Source organism: Trachypithecus francoisi, unplaced genomic scaffold (genome assembly GCF_009764315.1).
Source record: "Trachypithecus francoisi isolate TF-2019V2 unplaced genomic scaffold, Tfra_2.0 Lachesis_group4, whole genome shotgun sequence".
In the NCBI taxonomy this organism is placed as follows: domain Eukaryota; kingdom Metazoa; phylum Chordata; class Mammalia; order Primates; family Cercopithecidae; genus Trachypithecus; species Trachypithecus francoisi.
The window spans coordinates 51,763,031-51,785,374 of NW_022681469.1; the positions used below are offsets into that span (position 1 = coordinate 51,763,031).

Genomic DNA, 22,344 nt, shown 5'->3' on the forward strand with positions numbered 1-22,344 from the left:
ATGTTAAGTGCTGAGAAGGGAAAAAGCATGGGACAGTGAAAAATAAATACAGGAGGAGCTCATTTAAAGTTGGGGAGAAGGAACAAGAAAAGGCCTCAGGGGAAGAGTAGGTGGAGTCACCTAGGTGAAGGGAACAGGTGTTAAGCTTCAGACTTAGAGTCTTGTTATGAAGGGGCTCTAGGATGGGAGTGGGGGCCAGTGAGACTGAAGCCCTGGAAGTAGGGCAGAGGGGTAGAGTCCTGGCTGGACAGGGAGAGGTGGGATCAGGCAAGGAGGTAGGCAGACTCCTCAAAGTTCCTCCCAAGCCAACTGATGTCCCCCCAGCACCTTTAGGGGATGGAGAGTATGGCGGGACACTGAGCTCTGCCCCACCCTGGTTTCTTTTGGGCAACGTTGATCTTTTCCCTGCAAATGAAGTTCCCATGTTGACTTATTAATTTGGTGAGGACAAAGAAGGAGTGCAGAATGACGGGAAATGCGCAAGAGGCATTTTTGATGTATAAAGTTGAAGCATCACCTCAATTCCAGTTAAAACCAATTTAAACCTGTTTAGACAAAACAAACCAACAAAAAACCCTGCTGGCTCCAGGGAACGAGTGATCTGCCCTGTTGCCACTACCTATCAACTGAATTTCCCCCTTTCTGCACCTGCAGGCTCTTTCCACACTCCCAATAAATATCTTTTTTTTTTTTTTTCTCCTCACTAACTCTATCTTATCTCTAAATGCCATGTCATGTAAAAGTTGGTGGGCCCTGCTGAGGTCAGCCCTGAATACATGAAAATCCTTATTCCCCTTCTAGCTGACCTAGCTGAAGGATATCACCAGGTGAGAAGCAGAGGCCAAATTTAAGAAAGAGGAGACGCTCCCCTAGCTAAACCCTTCAGAGACCACCTGGGTGGCAGAAATGTAGGAGCGACTGCATAATGGGTCCACCGTTGCCCACACCGTAATTTGAGCTTGGTAAGTGTTAACGATCCTTCTCCCTGAAGTTTCTCTCCAGAAAATATTTGTCAGGTTGCCTCACATGCCTTAGGCTGCTCAGGCTTCCACATAGTATGTGGAAGAAGCAGATACTTCATAAGAACATTTATCAGTAGTTCCAAGCCAACTGACATGTGACCTTGACAGCAGTTCATGACAGATAACCTAGCACACAGCAAACACTTAAAAAGATAGCCACATCCTGATAACGTCAACACGATCAACACATTGCTGCGTTTATGACTAACTCAATATCTCCCTCACATTGGGAAAAGAGTTCATCTGTTGCCAACGGGCAAAAGACTCTCCACAGTCCGCCTGGTATTTGGGCTTCATCCTGAGCTATTGAAAAGAATAGCAACTGTTTTTTGACTGCTTATCATGAGGCAGAGCCTGGGCTAACCATTTATTGAGTTTACTCATCTCTGTAGTCTCCACAGCAGCACATGAGGTAGGTACTAGAGATGGGGAAAATCTCTGTTTTAGAGATGGGGAAAAATAGACAAGAAGAAGGTATGAAATTTGGACAATTTGTACCCCTAATAAGTGGTAGAGGTGGGAATCCAACTTAGGTAGTTTGACTCCAGATACCCCTTTAAACTATTTAGTATTGTCTATATTTGCTGGCACCACAGGGGACCTGTCAGGTATCATGGTTTCTTATAGTCCCCTGATCAGGGTAAAATTATAGCTAATCTGGAGAATAAGTTCTAGTGTTCTTTAGCATTGTAGAGTGATTATCATTAATAATTTATTCTATATTTTCAAATAGATAGAAGATACAATTTTGTACATTCCCAGTTCAAAAAAATGATAAAGGTGAGAGGCGACGGATATGCTAATTACCCTGATTTGATCATTACACGTTGTATACATATATGGAACTATTGCACTGTATCCCATAAGTATGTACAATTATTATGTGTCAATCACATTTTTTGGAAAAGAAAGTAAATGGAAACCACTGGAGACTAGATGTGACCGGAGGCCAGGGGATGTGGAGAGAGTGGTTTCTGTGCTCCCCTCATTGTGGGAGTAAAATCGCCATGCACACTTCTCCATACTCATTCATGGATGTGTCTCTTTAGGATTTATTATACCTGCCCAGGTTTTGGATGAAAAGATTGTGCTAAATATGGAAACAATTACTTTTTTAAAAAATCAGACAGTTTGGTTTCACATAGCTAATGAATTGTGTGAAAAGGAAGAGTGTGTGTGTATGTGTGCGCGTGCACACTGTAAAGGTGTTTACTTCCATTAGTGAGTATGGAACAAAAGCATAGGCTGCCAACAAACTTCCCAGTGAGCTGTGATCATGCCGCTGCACTCCGGCCTAGGCAACAGGGGTAGATCCCGTCTCAAAAAAAAATTAGTAAGGAGAGGGTCACAAATATTTGCTTCACTCTTTTACTCCACATTCTGCTCTCTCTGAAATCACACACAAAGAGACGAACATTGCAGTGACTTTCTAGTTACTGAGTTTTACCAGTATTGACTTTAATTTCTGTCTTCTTAGATCTCTCAGCTGGGTTATTGTGTTATTCAACATTTCACGCATATACCAAGTTTACTGTCTGAAAAGTCTTGAGCTTTTGAAGCTGCTGCAAAGTTAACTAGGAACTTATCAGACCATTTGTAATTACTCTTAAGATTGCTTTAGAAAAAAGCAACCTATTATATAACCCTTCTCCTGCTTGTGCTCTGTTTGGCCCAGAGCTAAGTGAGACCAGAACACAGATTGGGGTCAGAATAGCCTGGTCCAAGTAGGCTCAGACGTACCTGATGAGGAAAGAAGAATTAAAGAACAATCATTCTTCTACCATCAACTCCATCTGGGGCATGTGAGAAATTAAGAAAAGAGAAGGGGATTCACAATTTATGGGCACCTTCCATAGGCCAGGCACTGTGCTAGGAGCTTTCACAAATATTTTACAGTCTAATTGTTTCCATTTTATAGTTGATAGCTAACATTATCAGGCACAATGTGCTATGTGATTTACAAGTATTAATTCATTTAAGAGTCACAACTGCGTAAAGCAGATTCTATTTATTATCCCCTCTTTAATACATGAAGAAACTGAGTCATAGAGAGGTTAAGAATAATTTGTCCAAGGTCATGCAGCGGGTATGTGGCAGAATTAAGATTTAAGCCCAACTCCATAAACACTGACCTCTACCTCTGCACCATACAACCTCTCAGGAGGAGGAAAATGAAACTCAGAGAGGTTATCTGGTCCAAGGTCACACAACTAGAGTGCACAGAGCCAGGGCTCAGAGCCTTGCTTTGTCTGACATCAACATTCTTGCTTTCAACCAGGTGCAGTAGCTCACACCTATAATCCCAGCACTTTGAGAGACTAAGGCAGGAGGATTGCTTGAGCCCAGGAGTTTGAGATCAGTCTGGGCAACATAGGGAGATATTGTCTCTACAAAAAAATTTTTAAATTTAGCTGGGAGTTGTAGTGTGCAGCTGTGTGTGGTCCCATCTACTCAGGAGGCTGAGGCAGGAAGATTGCTTGAGCTGGAGAGCTCAAGGCTACAGTGAGCTGTGATCATGCCATTGCACTCCAGCCTAGGCAACAGGGGTAGATCCTGTTTCAAAAAAAAAAAAAAAAAAAGTCTTGCTTCCCACTGTACTTCACTACTCTCACTATTGCCTTCCTCTTGCAGTGGCTGAATTATTTCATCCTACCCTTTAGGAACAAATTCAGATAAATCTTTTCCTTTAATGATTCTCTGTTTTCTCCTCTCTCCTTAATTCTCCCATTCATTCTTTCCTGTCTCCATTTCTCTTCCTTTTCTCCTATCTTCTTTCTTTTCCTTGTTTCACTTCCTTCTTTTTCCCTTCCTTGCTCATGTCTCAAGTCTGCCAGTGACACCCAGAGTGGGCAATGAGGGCTGAAAAGGTTAATGAGTTCTGGCACTCGTTAATTTAAGCAGATTAAATTAATTCTGCCAATCTTGCCAGAAGCCCGTTAATAACTGAAACAGTGAATGCTTATCTCAACAAACACTGACATGATGAATTGGTCCAATTATTGTGACAGGAGCATTTCGATTTTCATTATGGTCAGCTATTGACCAATTAGATCGGATCATTAAGTGCTCACTGGATTAATTGTTTAATAATTTGATCAAGGGTTTGGTTATTGACGTAAGTGTTCAGGTTCACCAAATTACATAACCTTACCCTTAGCTGGGTCCTAGAGAGGCCAGCAGGCACAAAGGTATAGGCTGCCAACAAACTTCTCAGTTTATTGGCCTGGGGATAATATGGGTTTATAAGAGACCCCCATTTTTTCAAATAAAGGGATTAAGTCATCAATGTTGTTGGGCATGGTGGCTCCTGCCTGTAATCCCAGTGCTTTGGGAGGTGGAGGTGGGAGGATTGCTTGAGGCCATGAGTTGAGACCAGCCTGAGCAACACAGCGAGAGCCCATCTGTACGAAATAAAAAAAATTTAAAAATTAGCCGGGCATGGTGGTGCACGCTCATAGTCCCAGGAACTCTGGAGGCTGAGGTGGGAGGATCACTGGAGCCCAGGAGTTTGAGGCTGCAGTGACCCATGATTACACCACTTCACTCCAGGTTGGGTGGCAGAGCAAGAACATGTCTCCAAAAACAACAACAACAAAAAGTCATCAATACCTCAACAACTCCTGAACATTCATTCATGTGTACAATTCTTTTGGTACATGATACCGTCTATACATTTTCTATTCAAGTTCTAGTGCTATCCGGGACTCTGACCCAGATCTTTTTCTTTTATGTGTCTGTCTATTCATTCCTTTTTCTCTTGCTGATGACTAGACTCTCAACTGATGTTTCTAACAATCTTTCTGAAGCCTCCACTTGGCTATCCCTCAGGCATCCTAAATTCAACCAGCGTTCCTCGACCTTTCCCCATATAATTCTGTTAATAGTATTTTTCAGCCCCATAAGCTAAACTCTTTGATTCATCCTTGAGTTCTCCTTCTCCTACACCCCATATTCAGTAGGTCTCCAAGTTCTGTTAGTTTATGCCATGGAGATGACTTCCAAATACCTTCATTTCTCTATCCCTACTATGACTGCCTTAATCTTTCATCTCTTACAAGATGATTGCCGCAGGCTTAAAACGAGTATCTGGGATAGAATATGTGTTTGCTCCCTTATTTGTTTTCCTTCACAGTCTCTAAGTTACTTAAAGGCAAGAACTATGTCTTATTTATCTTATTTATCTAATTCCTAGCAGAATGGAGATGCGCTTACCTCACTTTAGTCCACTATTTATATTGCTGCAGAGCTTCACTTTCCACAAATCAGTCATCCCTTTATTTCCATCAGTTTCCTATTACTTACAGAAGAAAGGTTAAGCACATTGCCATGGCATACAAGGCCCTCCACAGTGTGGTCACAACTTAATTATCTCCCTCCTTATTTCCCACCATTCTCCTCGGATATGGTTTGGATCTGTGTCTCCACCCAAATTTCAGGTCCAATTGTAAACCCTAGTGTTGGAGGTGGAGCATGGTGGGAGGTAATTGGATCATGTGGGTGGATCCTTCATGAATGGCTTAGCACCATCCTCTTTGTTCTGTTCTTGTGACAGAGTTCTAGCGAGATCTGGTTGTTTAAAAGTGTGCTGCATTTCCCCCATTGCTCTCTCTCTTGCTCCCACTCCTGCCATGTCAGATGCCTTCTCCCCTTTGCCTTCTGTCATGAGTGTAAGTTTCCTGAGGCCTCCACAGAAGCCAAGCAGATGCCGGCATCATACTTCCTATACAGCCTGCAGAACCATGAGCCAATTTAACCTCTTTCTTCCTTCCTTCCTTCCTTCCTTCCTTCCTTCCTTCCTTTCTTTCTTTCTTTCTTTCTTTCTTTCTTTCTTCTTCTTCTTTCTTTCTTTCTTTCTTCTTTCTTTCTTTCTTTCTTCCTTCCTTCCTTCCTTCCTTCCTTCCTTTCTTTTTAAATAAATTACCCAGTCTCAGCTATTTCTCTATAGCAATGTGAAAACAGCCTAATACTTTATCTTCCTAACTCTCCAACTGAAGCCATATGTTCCATTTCTCTGAAGAGACCATGCTCTACGTGTCCCCATGACTTTACACATGCTGCGGCACCTGCCAGGAATCACCTCCTTGTGCACTGACCCCAACACTGCCTGGAAAATGATGGCTTACCTTTTGAAAACCAGCTCAGTGTCTTTGCCTGTGGGACTCCTCACACACACCTTCCAGACAGTTCCTTCCTCGGCAACCATCCACCACCTTGATTCTTATCTCCATATTTAATGTTGTTCTGCAAGGATTTATTTACTTGCATCACTGTCTGCATTCAATTCCTATGGTTGCTGTAATAAATTACTGGAGTCTGGGTGAGTTAAAAGAACAGGAACTTATTCTCTTGCAGTCCTGGAGGCCAGAAGTCTGAAATCAATATTAGTGTGTTAAAATCAAGGTATCAACAGGGCCATACTCCCTCCAGAGTCCAGAGACTCAAGGATAGAAATAGTTCCTTGTCTCTTTTAGCCTTTGGTGGCTGCTGGCATTCCTTGACTTGTGGCTGCATCAGTCTAATCTCCGTCTCCATCTTCACCTGATCTTCTCTCTCTCCTCTCTCTCTCTCTCTCTCTCTCTCGTGTGTGTGTGTAAAATCTCCTTCCTTCTTATAAGGATTAGCATTTAGGGCCCACCTGGATAATCAAGGATAATCTCTCCATCTCAAGATCTTCAATCATATCTGCAAAGACCCATTTTCCATATATGGTAACATTTACAGGTTCTAGGGAGGATTAGGGTCTGATATTTTGCCCACCATTCAGTCCACTACACTGTCCCAATAAACTGGGACCTCCTAAAGGGCAGGGAGAGGGTTCTGCTCATAATTTTATTCCCAGTATTTAGGACTAATAGGGATTCAACAAATGTTTAATGAAGAGTTGGAGAACAAATAAACTGAACACTCTTATTTTGCAGGTATTGACTATGAATTTGTTCAATAGTCATTTATTGATCTTTTTTTAATGTACCAGACACTGTCCTAGGCATAGAACATACAATAACAACATAAAACACACATAGCTCTGCCTTCAGGGAGCCTACATTCTAGTGGGGAAACCAGACATTTAAAACGAGCACACACAAACAAATATGTAAGTACATGATATAATAAGGGTTAGGAAATAAAAGTGCAAAGATCAATGAGAGAGAACAAAGGTATGGAAGTCAGCAAAAGCCTCTTCATGGAAGTAACTTTGTAAGCCAAGAGCTAAAGCATGCATTATTGCTAAGTGAAGAGTGGAGAGAAGTGCATCTTCCAGGCAGAGATCATTACTCCAGGCTATAAGGCAATAAAGAGCTTGGTGAATCCAAGAAACAGAAAGAAGTCTGGAGAGGCTGGAGTATAATTTTTCTAAACTAGAAATGAAGAAGTACTGTCAGGGCAAATCATGCAGCCTTGGGATTATTACAGATTTTGAATTTTATTCTGGAAACATTCAGGATTTAAGACCAGTGAGTGATATGACATTATGAGATTTTAATTTTACATTATATCTCTGGCTACTCATTTGAGTACTAACTGGAATGGTAAAGACAGGAAAGGGGAGACCTAGTGGAAGGTCAATACAGGAGTCCAGATAAGAGTTGATGGAGACTTGGACTGGAGTGGTAGCATTTAATATAGGGAAAAGTGCACATATGAGATATATTTGGGAAGTAGAATGGATAGGTTCCACATGCTAAATCAGAAATGCCTTTAAAAATATATTAAGTTCACATGTCCATCTGGTCTGGTCCGGGTAGAGAAAGTGCAAAAGTCAGTGGAGTGGATAGCTATAGTTATTTGATTTTTGACAAGAGTATCAAGGCCATCCAATGGGGAAAGAATAGTATTTTCAACAAATGGTGCTGGGACAACTAGATATCCACAGGCAAGAGAATGAAGCTGGACCCCTACCTTACATCATATACAAACATTTACTGAAAATGTGTCAACTATCTGAAATTGAAGAGATAAAACCATAAAACTCTTGGGAGAAAACATAAGGGTAAATCTTTATAACCTTGGATTTGGCAATGGATTCTTAAAAATAGAAGGCATAAACAGCAAAAAATTTAGATAAGTTGGACTTCATCAAGATTAAAAACTTCTGTGTATCAAAGGATACTATTAATAAAGTTAAAAGGGAACCCACACAATGGGAGAAAGCTTATCTGGTAAGGACTTAGTATACAAAATATGTAAAGAACTATTATAATTCAATAACAAAAGGCAACTCAATTTTTAAAAAAAGGATAAATGACTTGAATAGATATTTCTCCAAAGAGGATATACAAATGGCCAAAAAGCACATGAAAAGAAAAGATTAACAACATCGTTAGTCATTAGGGAAAGGTAAATCAAAACCACAATGACATAACACTTCATACCCACTAGAATGGCTGTAATAAAAAAAATGGAAAATAACAGGTGCTGATGAAAATATGGAGAAATTACAATTCTTGTGCATTGTAAAATTGTCCAGCTACCATACAATGTAAAATGGTCCAGCTACTATACAAAACAATTTGGCAGTTCCTGAAAAGGCTAAACATAGAATTACCATATAACCCCGTATGATTCAAGGTGATGCATTACCCATGGTTAAATTCTATCCAATGAGAAGGAGGAAAATGGTGAAAAGAGGGCAATCATGGATCTAGCTAAAAATTCTACTGGAAGCAATAGAAGTCCCTATCTTGGTTCTCATGAGGAAAATCTAACCTGGTGATGGAGATTACTGAGAATAGCAGAGCCAAGACATTTCTCAAAGAAATGAAGCCAGACCAAGCCTTCCCTGAAGCCCACCTCTGAACTTTTCAGTTGCCTGAGACTTAACACTTTCTTTATGTTTAAACCTATTTGAGCCGGGTGTGGTGGCTCACACCTGTAATCCCAGGACTTTGGGAGGACGAGGTGGGTGGATCACCTGAGGTTGGGAGTTCGAGACCAGCCTGACCAACATGGAGAAACCCCCATCTCTACTAAAAATACAAAATTAGCTGGGCGTGGTGGCATATGCCTGTAATCCCAGCTACTCAGGAGGCTGAGGCAGGAGAATCACTTGAACCCGAGAGGTGGAGGCTGTGGTGAGCCAAGATCATGCCACTGCACTCCAGCCTGGGCAACAAGAGCAAAACTCTGTCTCAAAAAAACACAAACAAACAAAAAAACCTATTTGATTTGCAGTTTCAGTTATTTGCAACTGAAACTATCTGCTTCAGTAACTGTGTAGTACTTTTCAATCAAAACATCTTACAGGGTCTTACCAGTTTATATGCAGTACAGGGACAACATCATAAATTATTTAAAGTCAGAACCACCCAGAACATTTGGGGGAAAAAACAGTCACTGTGTAGTTTTAATATTGATTCACACTCCTCATTAGCTAAAAATTCAACCATAATTTTTTGCGAAGTCTTGAATACCATGGATTAATGAGTCCAACTTCTTTACTGTACAAGTTGTAAGGCTACAATAGAAGGTAGTATCATTCAACACAAAACTAAGAATATCTTATTGGGGCTAATATAGGGTCTTCATGACTCATGGACTCTGGCTCCTTCCATCTTGTTCTATATCCCCTTAGAGTGGTTACGTGTGTGCATATGATCTCAAATAGCTCACCACCACATCTGAAGTCTCGTCAGCAGGAAAAGTGAAAGGAAGATCATTCCAAGGCCCTCTGAGGAGTATGTATAAATTTTTATGGAGAGAAATCATCTATCAATAATCCTTTAGGTTTTACCAAAAAAAGAACATAAATAAGGGTTATCATTTACATAATTTATTTGAAATTTTAAAACAATGTTTTATTCCCAAAGCAGTAAAATAAAACAAAACACCAAATTGTCATAGGATTTAGGAAAATGTTGAGGTAAAGGTACATTTTAGATCATCAATCGATGTTGAATGAATGGATGACAAAAGACCAATCACAGCAAACTTGCTAAGAAAATTGCATCAAAAGAGATGCTTATTTCTGTTACATAAACCAGCGATCTTGAGTTGGTACCCCCAAACTCACAATAGATACGAGAATGTTCTATTCATATTTTCTGCTGTCAAAAATTTTACTCTTACAGTCTCAGAGAAAAAGTGTCTAAAAACTTGAATATAAGGAAATGAGTTTTTTCAAACAAACAGGAAAGACAAAAGGGAATATTTGCCATCAGGAGAGGGCTACCAAAGTGGTCTTAGCCTTCACTGCTGAGCCCGGTATCACTTAGCATCTTAATAATATGATCTGGAAGACGCACTGTATAGTCAGACCTTTGTATGTGACAACGTAGTCACATACAATGAAAGGACAAGCCAATAGGACTGATCCTGTTTTGAAGACTTTTAAGGGCTCTATAAATATGCAAAGAGGTAGAATACGAAATTTGGAGTTGAATACTAATTCAAGTAAAATGTATAAGAGAATGAATTTTTGAGCTTACAGTTGTGTGTCTAGAAATGGATATAGAATTCACAACGGTCTGTCCTCTAACTTTGTCTGCCTTTCCTTGCTGGATTAGATTGGATCAGCAGGGTGTCAAAGTAAAATATTTTTAATGTTACAGAACAAAAGAGAAAAGCCATTGGGAATTCTGTTTTCTATTTTTTAAAACAGGGCAATGTAGTACTGACTGCAAATACATCAAAGTCAATTATTAATTAGTATTATTAATATGGTCAAGAAAAATTTCTTTTCAATAAAGGAAGTCATTTTTCCTTCCTCTTCATACCCTACTGTCCATAATGTATGTGTTCCTCCCTCTCTGTTTTTTGTTTTTTTGTTTGTTTGTTTGTTTGTTTTGTTTTGTTTGAGATGGAGTCTCACTCTGTCGCCCAGGCCTTAGCGCAGTGGCGCGATGTCGGCTCACTGCAACTTCCGCCTTCCAGGTTCAAGCAATTCTCCTGCCTCAGCCTCCTGAGTAGCTGGGACTACGAGCGCCCGGCACGACGCCTGGCTAATTTTTGTATTTTTTAGTAGAGACAGGGTTTCACCATATTGGCCCAGCTGGTCTCGATCTCCTGACCTCGTGATCACCCACCTTGGCCTCCCAAAGTGCTGGGATTACAGGTGTAAGCCACTGCACCTGGCCTCTCTCTGTTTTTAAAATTTTGATTACCCGACAAAGAATACCTTAAAGTTGGCAGCATTTACATGTTCAATCTCTTCATAATGAATTAAACAGACTTTCAATGATTATAAATAGTAACACTAAGACAAGAAAGTACTTAAACTTACAGTGGGTTGCATTAATCAAAGAGGTATAATAATTAATATATACTATTATAATTATAAATAATTAATACATTAAAATATTGTGATTTTCTCATAGGAACAATGCTGAAATAACAGGGTTATGTTTGTAACCAAATGTCTGATGCCATACTTTTTTTAATGACCACATTATCATATTTAATCAATTCTAAATTATATGCCACACAGTAATACACTTTTTAATGTGTATGTAAACCAATGACCAATTCAGTTCCATAACCAAGTGTAAGAATTGTATTTATTTAAGGGAGCCTATGGAGAATTTTGGTGGCAGAAGCAGTGCTGATCTGTAAGAACGGTTGATCATCCCAAGAAATACTGTATCTGGGACTCAGAAAGCAGAGCAGTTCCTAGGAAATGATCTACATACAGAAGAAACCGGGGCCCTGAAGGTTCAAGACCAATGGAGGCAACATAGGCCCCAGTCCATTCTTACACACTTCAATTGGGAGAACCTGAGGGTGGTCTATGAGCAGAGAGGAGAGAGTCTGAGGACTTAAATATTGAATGCCTAGCAGGGCCAGGTAGTATCTCCTTTTACCCAAGCTTTGGTTGGCCCTGGGGATCTCCTACACAAAGCTTATCTGTTTTGCTCATTTTAGATGTTCTTTGTTTCTAGTTCCTTTGTTCAGCAATAGGAATAGTAGCATTTTAATCTGTCCTGTGAGCACATCCAGAGAATGACATTTTTGCCTCACATTTACCAAAGCCTTAAAAAAAAAAAAAAAAAAATCAGTGCTATTGAAACAGGTACAAAAGGCGAACAATTAGTTTCTCTTCTCATCTAAGCCTACTAACACTACCAAAATTTCTATCTTAAATAACTCTTGGTTAGCTTTTTTGTTAACAAGTAAAATTGGCATGATAGAAGGGAACTTTCCATTTTACCCTGAAAAAAGGATTTTTTTTTTTTACAATGACCTTATGTAACTTTTGCACCAAAAAAAAAAAGTTTTCTATTTTAAAAAAGAGCATGGGAAAGACTGTAAAGAAATGGATTGACTTGAATCAAATTAAGGAAAAGTGGAAAATAAAATAAAATAGATACGGTAAAGCTGATTGATGCAAGATTTTGGGTATTGAGTACAGCAGTTGAGGCTTCCCCTGCTTACTGGTTACTTTCTACTCAAATTAGAGCAAAGAGAGTTTACAAAAGGATCTCAAGGATGGGAGTTAAGGGGTTTGACTGTGGGGAAAACTTGTTCCAGGGGTAGCCCCTAACTCTGCTAGTCCAGATCCATGGTAACAGCAACAACCATCTCTTCTCCTTCAGAAAAAATTCTCCAAGAGCCTCACCATCTCACCAGTTGTCATGATGCCAGTCTTGTCAATCCGTGATTCCAGAGTAGCGCCATAGCACAAAAGGCAGTTAACAAAGGAATTCAATGATGAAAACAGCATTTCAGAAAATTAACTTGATAGCAGCATGTAGTATGAACTAGAGGATATAGTAGCAATAGGAAAAAACCCTAGAGGGAAAGTAGAAAATAGTGTTTCTTGGGCACACACTCTATGCCACAAATTTGATTTTCTTACATAATTTAATCCTAAAATAACCTCTCTTCACTCTGCAGAAGTTATTATTCCTATTTTACATATGAGCAAATTAAAGGGTGATTAAATGGCTTACCCATGTTCTCACTGCAAATAAGTTCAGAATCAGGGCAGAGGCAGCCTTAATGGAGATGGAAGTATGAAGCTAAGAGATGCTGTGGAGGAGGAAGGGGATTTGGTGACTCCACAAGAAAGTTGAAAACGAAAGAGGAATCAAGGCTGATTTCAAACGCCTAAGCCATGGTGTTAAAAGAGTAATGCGAATGAAATTGGGCAAACCAGGAGATAAATTTGTAGGAAAGAAAGGAGTGTTTTTTTTTTTTGAATGTTAACAATAAAACTGTAAGTATTTTTTTAAAATTCAGCAATACAATATGATATATATTGAAAAGTAAAAATCTTCTTCCTTTTCCCATTCCCAAATCTTAGTGACTATTCACTGCTTCTTGTGTATCCTTCTTTAAAAGTTACCTTTACACAAATAATGATCACACACTACCATTAATAGTGTATTTTTAAACTGGAGCTTTCCAAGTATGCCTTATTCTTTTTAAAAGCTGCATAGTTTTTCACTGTACTCACTTATCCTTAACCAATTCGGTACTCACTTATACTTAACCAATTCTGTATTGATAAGTATTTTGGCTGTGTTTAGTAGGATTGTTTATGGTGTTGTTTTTGCCACTATTACTGCTTGCAACTACAAAATATTGCTGCAATGCAAATTCTTGTATGAAATTTTTTTCTTTTTTTAATTTTTATTTTTATTTTTGAGATGGTCCCTCCTTATGTTGCCAGGTTGGAGTGCAGTGGCTATTCAGTCACAATTATAGTGCCCTACAACCTCAAACTCCTGGGTTCCAGCAATCCTCCCTTCTCAGCTTCCTGAGTACTAGGACTTCATGTGTGTGCTTCATTTTTAACTGACATATAGCAATTTTACATATTGGTGGGTTATATAATAATAATGTAAAGTGATCAGATCAGGGTAATTAATATATCTATCATCTTGAACATTTATCATTTCTTTGTGTTGGGAACATTCAATATCCTCCTTCTAGTTGTTTGAAACTATATATTATTGTTAACTAGTCATTCTACAGTGGTATAGAACACAAGAACTTGTTTATTCTATCTAGCTGTAATTTTGTATCCTTTAGCAAATCTCTCCCTATACCCCTCTTCCTTCTACCTTTCACAGCCTCTAGTATCTCCTGTTCTACTTTTTACTTCTATGAGATCAACTGTTTTTTGACTTCTACATATGAGTGAGAACATGCAGTGTTTTCCTTTCTGTTTCTGCCTTATTTCACTTAACATAATGACCTCTAGTCCCATCCATGTTCCTGCAAATGACAGGATTTCTTTTTATGGCTGAATAATATTCAGCTGCTTATGTAAACATTTTCTTTACGGCTCTTTATGGTTCATTCATCTGTTTTGGGCCACCTATGTTGATTTCATATCTTGGCTGTTGTGAACAGTGTTGCAATAAACTTGGGGGTGCGGATGGCTCTTTGATATACTGGTTTCCTTTCCTTTAAATAAATGCCCAATAGTGGGACTGCTGGATCATTAGGTAGTTCTCTTTGTAGTTTTTTCCAGAACCTCCATACTGTTCTCCATAATGGCTGTACTAATTTACATTCCCACCAACAATGTATGTGTTCTCATTTCTCTGCAACCTCACCAGGATTTATTTTTTGTCTTTTTGATAATGGTCATCCTAAATGGAGTGAGATTATACCTCACTGTGGTTTTGATTCTGATGATTAGTGATACTGAGCATTTTTTCATATATTTGTTGGCCATTTATATGTCTTCTTTTGAGAAATGCCCATTCAGAAATCAGAATGTTTGGGTTTTTTGCTGTTGAGACGTTTGAGCTCCTTGTATATTTGGGATATTAATCCCATGTTTGATGAATAGCTTGCAAATATTTTCTCTCATTCTGTTGGCTGTCTTTTTACTCTGTTGATTATTTCCTTTGCTGTGCAGATGCTTTTTAGTTTTATATAATTCATTTGTTTATTTTTGCTTTTGTTGCCTGTGCTTTTGAGGTCTTATTCATAAAATCTTTTCCCAAACCAATATCCTCAGGCATGTCCCCTGTATTTTCTCCCAGTATTTTTATGGCTTCGGGTCTTACGTTTAGGTATTTGATCCCGTTTTAGTTGATTTTTGTATATGATGAGAGATATGGGCCTGGTTTCATTCTTCTGCATATGAATATCCAGTTTTCCTAGCATCATTTATTGAAGAGACTGTCCTTTCCTCCAGTGAGTGTTCTTGGTGCCTTTATCAAAAATCAGTTGGCTGTATGGATTCACTTATAGGTTCTCTACTCTGTTCCATTGGACTGTGTGTCTGTTTTTACGCCAGTACCGTGCTGTTTTGGTTACTATAGGTTTGTAGTATATTTTGAAGTCTAGTAGTGTGATGCCCTCAGATTTGCTCTTTTTTTCCTCAGGGTTTCTTTGGCTATTTGGGATCTTTTGGGGTTCTATACAAATTTTAAGATTTTTTTTTTCTATTTCTGTGAAGAATGTCATTGGTTTTTTCATCAGGATTGCACTGAATCTGTCAATTTATTTGGGTAGTATTGTATGCAATTTTAAAACATATTTATGAACATGTATTTCTCTTTCTTTCTTCTTTTTTTTTTTTTTTGAGACAGAATCTCATTCGCACTGTCCCCCGGGCTGGAGTGCAATGGTGCAATCTCGGTTTACTGCAACCTCTGCCTCATGGGTTCACATGATTCTCCTGCCTCAGTCTCCCAAATAGCTAGGATTACAGATGCACACCACCACACCCGGCTAATTTTTTGTATTTTTAGTAGAGACAGGGTTTCACTATGTTGACCAGACTGGTCTCGAACTCCTGATCTCGTGATCTGCCCTCCTCAGTCTCCCAAAGGGCTGGGATTACAGGCAGGGGCCACTGTGCCCAGCCTATGAACATGTATTTCTAAGAGAAATTCATAAAAATGGCAGAGCTGGCTGGGTGCAGTGGTTCATGCCTGTAATCCCAGCACTTTGGACGGCCGAGGCAGGTGGATCCCCAAGGTCAGGAGTTCGAGACTAGCAGCATGGCCAACACAGTGAAACCTCGTCTCTACTAAAAATACAAAAAATTAGCCAGGTGTGGTGGTAGGCGCCTGTAGTCCCAGCTACTTGGGAGGTTGAAGCAAAAGAATCGTTTGAACCTGGGAGGTGGAGGTTGTAGTGAGTCAAGATTGCACCACTGCACTTCAGCCTGGGCAACAACAGTGAAACTCCATCTGAAAAAAAAAGAAAAAGGAAAAAGAAAAGAAATGGAAGAGCTAGGTCAAATAATTTCTTTTAAATTTTAATAAATGTCCTTTAAATGTTGATAAATATTACCAAATAAACATACTAACAAACAGTCGTACCTACAGAACACAGGAGGGCCTGATTCTCCACACTTTTATTAGTGTGTGTGTATATATATATATATATATATACGTGTGTGTGTGTGTGTGTATATATATATATATTTTTGGAAATGGAGTCTCACTCTGTCACCCAGGCTGGAGTGCAGTGTTGTGATTTCAGCCCACTGCAACCTCTGCCTCATAGGTTCAAGTGATTCTCTTGCCTTAGCCTCCCAAGTAGCTGGGATTACAGGCGCCTGCCACCACACTCGGCTAATTTTTATATTTTTAGTACAGACGGAGTTTCACCATGTTGACCAGGCTGGTCTTGAACTCCTGACCTCAGGTGATCTGACCTCAGGTGATCTGCCCGCCTTGGCCTCCCAAAGTGCTGGGATTATAGGTGTGAGCCACAGCATCCAGCCAGATTGTGTATTTTCAAACTAATTCATCTTGCCAAACTGACACATGAATAATGTTACTATATTGTTTTAAGTTGCTGCATGAAATGTTTTTTGAGTTTGAGGAGCTGTAAGGTCACTTACAAAGAGCATTCTTGTAGGTAGCTGTAAGTATAGGATCTACATTTGAATGAATAAGGAGGAGTATAGATGTTGATTTTGGAATCATGCCCACGAAAAACTAAAGTGTTCTAAAAAAGTAAGTGTACAGTTAAAAGAGGAGAGGAACAAAACTAAACTCTGGGGATGAGAAGTGATGACAGAAAGAGGAAGATGAATAAGCAATAAGGAAACTATAAGGCCTAGGAAAATTCAGAGAAATTTAAGATTACAGAAGGCAAAGGAGGAGAGTCCAGGAAGTGAGACATGTCATATGTTGCATCACGAACCAGGAAAATAGCCAAAAAAGAAGTTATTTGCTTTGTCAGATAAATGAAAACAGGTTTAGTCAGTTTTATTATCCATATGTTGGAACTCATGTGAGCCACATCAATGGTTGAAACCTTTACTATTTATTAGAAAATTCCACCATAACATGACTGATGAGAAACCGAGCCAACTCTTCAAATTTTTCCAGAGATGAAGTTGGCCCATTTCCAGAATGTTAAATAATGCTGGCAATAAAATGGAGAGTAGTTTTGAAATGACCATTCTCACCATCCCATCCCAGTGTACCCTGCACACCCATTGTTTTACTAGCAGTTGCACCTCTTAAATGAAGACTCTAGCAATGCAGGAGAGGCCTGAAAGGTTGAAGATAAAAGGTTATCGTGTTATATCTAAATGTATACAATTTAATCTTTATTCCAATACTGCTATAAGAAGTCTATTCACACTGCTACACATAATAAAATGAACTCAAATAAGAAGCAATAAAAAAAATCATGACTTATTCTTGGAATGAGAATCATGAACCCTAGGTGACTGATATCAAGACTGTGCAAAGTGTACTTTCTGCCAGTGTCTTAGCATCGCCTCCCACTCCCTTCCTCAGCCACCCACACCCTCCATATATATCTGAAGATGACTTCAACTCCACTATGCCACTCTAATCCAAGCTCTTCCAATGGAAGAAGAATGTCTTATAATTGTATTCTACAGGGTTATTTCTTGTCTTCCTTTTGTACTCTCAAGACTCAGGTTTGACCAAGATGAAAGACATCAGAAAATGTAATTTGTTTCTGACTGGTGATTACTCACTGATTTTACTTTTTGCTCTCTATTCTGAAATATGAGTTTTCATCTGATGTCTCTGGACTCATCTGTGTGGTGGTGGTGGTGCTGCTGCTGCTGCTGTTTTAGTTTTTTAAGAGACAGGGTCTTGCTATGATGCCCAGGCTGGAGTGAGGTGGCTATTCAAAGATGCAATTATAGCACACTACATCCTCAAACCCTCTGCGCTCAAGTGATCCTCCCGCTTTGGCCTTTCAAACAGTTGGGACTACAGGCACACACCACAGTGGCTGGCTCTGGACTCATCTTTACACTGAGAGGGATTAGTAGAAATTCATATTAAATTTAGGAATTATATATTTGGTGGGTTACACTCCTTTTGGGGTCAATCTTTATGAAATACATAATAATAACTGTCTTGTCTGGGTGCAGTGGCTCACACCTGTAATCCCAGCACTCTGGGAGGCTGAGGCAGGTGGATCACCTGAGATCAGGAGTTCGAGACCAGCCTGGCCAGCATGGCAAAACCTCATTTCTACTAAAAATACAAAAAAATTAGCTGGGCGTGATGCCAGTCACCTGTAATCCCAGCTACTCAAGAGGCTGAGGCAAGAGAATCGCTTGAACCCAGGAGTTGGAGGTTGCAGTGAGCCAAGATGGCTCCATTGCACTCCAGCCTGGGTGACAGAGCAGGACTCTGTCTCAAAACAAAAACAAACAAACAAACAAAAGAACAACTGTCTCATTTCCAACTTCTCAGGGAAACAAAAGAGATGCTCTGAATGGACACACTGGGTCCTTGAAAATAAAGCCTGGAGTCATACTGATTTTTTAAAAATCAGTATGATTTGAAGTCAAGGCATAATAGTAAGTCCAGGGGAGGTGAAGTTTTGCTGCCTCCATGACCAAGAGATTTGCCTCCCAGTGTAATTTCTGCCCATTTTGTCAGTGATGTTTGGGGATGCACCTGCAGTCAAACACTGGTCAACTCAGGAGAAGGAAAAACAAGTTCATTATTTAAATGAGTCCACTAATTGTTACACACAAATTGTCATAATTGGCCAGTCAGTCTAGCCACAATATTAAGTCTCTTAACTTTACTCTGTAACTTTTCATATTTCTTCACATATGCAAGTCTGATGAAAACTATGGGCACTTTCCCCTGAAAAATTCATATTTGAGTACCTACCCCACCCTCTGACACACAAACATGCACACACGTGTCTTTTGTAGAGCTTTAATAGATTCCCTGAATTCTAACCACATATCCCTGGGGGTGCCCAGATAGGCACTTCTGTTACCTTTAAAGGAGTTTGAGTCAGGAAAATTTTATCCAGAAATTCTTCTAGTAGAATTCAGCACAGTCAAGAGGCCGTACCTTTCAGGCTATAGAGTAGGGTGATACAACACTACTAAATATAAAAATACCCCTCTCAAAAGTGATATGAGTAATGTGCTATCAACCTGTTGGAACAACCCTGTTGGCTTGGGAGAACATGGATGGACCTCCAAAATCCCCTTTTTAAAACAAGTGCTTCTTACATTGAGTACACATGCAGGCCAGTCACGGTGGCTCACGCCTGTAATCTCAGCACTTTGGGAGGCCCAGGCAGGCAGATTACCTGAGGTCAAGAGTTCAAGACCAGCCTGGCCAACACGGCAATACCCTATCTCTACTAAAAATACAAAAATTAGCCCAGAAGCAGTGGCTTACACCTGTAACCCCATTACTTCGGGAGGCCGAGGCAGGAGGACCAGGATCATCTGAGGTCAGGAGTTTGAGACCAGCCTGACCAACATGGTGAAACCCTGTCTCTACTGAAAATACAATAAATTATCCAGGCATGGTGGCACATGCCTGTAATCCTAGCTACTCGGGGATGCTGAAGCAGTAGAATCGCTTGAACCATGCAGGCAGAGGTTGCAGTGAGCCGAGATCATGCCACTGCACTCCAGCCTGAGTGACAGAGCAAGACTCAGTCTCAAAAAAAAAAAAAAAAAAAACAGAAGATGAAAAGAAAAGATTAAGTACACTTCCTTCCACCATAAATGAAGAACAGAATGAAACAGGACTTTTTACCTCAATCTTAATTTGTAAATGGGGTCACATTAAGATTTCAGTATAAAATTTGAAACTGTTTTTTCTTTTAAAAGAAAGAATGGTGATTCTAGTCTATCATATTTATGCTTTAAATTAATATGCTTGCTTACTTGTTTATTGACTCAACAACCTCATTGAGCACTGCCTACTTGCCCAGCACTGTGCTAGGCACGTGGGACAGAAAGATAAATACACACAGTCCATCTCCAAGAAGTGGGAGAATGGTGAGAAACCAAGAGCAGTATTTAATGCGAGGCATAATGTCAACTACAGGGATAAAGTGTGACAAGCTAGAAAAAGAACTGTTTTCTAGGATATAGAGGTAAGTCAATACATTTGTTGCATTAAGCCTTAAATATTAAATATTAAGTGTGTTTCTAAGTTATAATCATACAATGGCTTTAAATATAGTTTAGTAACATATACTACCAAAGCTTTAACTCCATGAAACTTGGGCTAAACTTTTAAAGGATATTCCTTATTTTGGTGTTTAAGGAAAAGTTTTTGCTGTTTTTTTCTTTTTTCTTTTCTTTTTTTTTTAAGAAATAAAATGAACACTGATCGTAATGGCTAAAACTGAAAAGACTGATAGTGCTAAATGGTGGCAAGGATAGGAGCAACTGGAACTCTCATATGTTGAGTGTAGGAATTTAAATCAGTAAAAACCACTTTTCAAAAATTATTTGGCAGTTTCATATAAAGTGGAATATATTTCTATGCCATGACTTAGCAATCCTCCCAGGACTCAAGAGAAATAAAAATATGTTTACAAAAGACTTTTATAAGAAAGTTTGTAACAGCTCCAAATTGGAAACAATTCAAATGTTCATTAACAAGAGATTAAATAAACAGAGTTTGTCATATTCATACTAATGGAATACTATTCAACAATAAAAAGAATGGACAACTCATACACATAACAATATAGATGAACCTCAAAAATATTGTGCTGTGAGATAGCAGCCAGGCACAAAAGAGAACGTACTGTATGTCCCATTTGTATGAAGTTTTAGAACAGGCCAAACTAATGAAAGATGACAGAAATCAGAACAGAAGTTGCCTCTGTGAGTTGGCTGTGATGAACTGAGAAGAAACATGAAGGAATTTTCAGAGAGAGGAACATTCTCCACGTTGGGAGGGTGATTGTTACATGATGTAGTAGGCAGAAAAATGGCTCCCAAAGATGCCCACATCCTAATACTCCAAACCTGAGAATATTATATCTTATATGGCAAAAAGGACTCTGCAGATGTGATAAAAGTTGAGGACTTTGCTTGGCACAGTGACTCACACCTGTAATCCCAGCACTTTGGGAGGCAGAGGTGGGGTGGATCACAAGGTCAGGAGTTCGAGACCAGCTTGGCCAATATGGTGAAACTCTGTCTCTACTAAAAATACAAAAATTAGTCAGGCATGGTGGTGCAAGCCTGTAGTCCCAGCTACTCGGGAGGCTAAGGCAAAAGAATTGCTTGAATCCGGGAGGCAGAGTTGCAGTGAGCTGAGATCGTGCCACTGCACTGCAGCCTGGGCGACAGAGTGAGACTCTGTCTAAAAAAAAAGAAAAAAATAGTTAAGGAGTTTGAGAATGGGAGATTATCTGGGTGGGTCTGATCTAACCATATGAGCCCTTAAAAGTAGAGACTTTTCCCTGGCTGTGGGCAGAGATAATGGTATCAGACAAAAAGGGCAGAAAGATATAATATTGCTGGTGTTGAAGATGCAGAAAGGGGTCATGAGTCAAGGAATGTGGGTGGTCTCTAGAAATAAGAAGAGATCAGCAAATAGATTCTCCTTCAGAGCCCCCAGAAAGGAACACAGCCCTGTCAACACCTTGATTTTAGTCCAATGAGATCCATGTCAAGCTTCTGACCTACAGAAGTGTAAGATAATAAATTTGTGTTGTTTTAAGTTATTACATTTGTGATGATTTGTTACAGGATTGATAGAGAACTAACACACATAGGTATATGCATTTGTCAAAACTCATCAAAAGGTACATTCAAGATCTATATATATCGCTGTATGTAAATTATACCTTGTTATGGATTGAACTGTGTTCCCCAAAAAGATACGATGAAGTTCTAATCCCCAGTACCTCAGAAAGCCTTTATTTGGAAATAGGGTCATTGCCGATATAATTAGTAAAGACGAGGTTATACTAGACAGTGGGATAGGCCCTTAACCCAAAATGACTATTGTCCTTATAAGAAGGGGAAAGACAAAGATATACGGTGAGAATGCCATGCAGTGACAGGGGCAGAGACTCAAGTGACGCAGCTGCAAGATGAGGAATGCTAAGAAGTGATCACCAGGAACTAGAAAGAGCCAAGCAGGGATACCACTCAGTGTCTGCTGGGGGCGTGGCCTTGCTGATGCCTTGA

General features: G+C 39.5%; 1 protein-coding gene across 1 annotated transcript in view; it reads left to right on the plus strand.

Annotated features, from left to right (window-relative positions):
- Positions 1 to 1,209: 1,209 nt before the first annotated feature.
- SLC26A3 (solute carrier family 26 member 3) overlaps positions 1,210 to 22,344 on the plus strand; it is a 66,243-nt gene continuing 45,108 nt past the window's right edge. The window contains exon 1 of the mRNA XM_033194633.1: positions 1,210 to 1,434. The gene's annotated coding sequence lies outside the window, so the exon portion shown is untranslated. The remainder of the gene's footprint in view (positions 1,435 to 22,344) is intronic.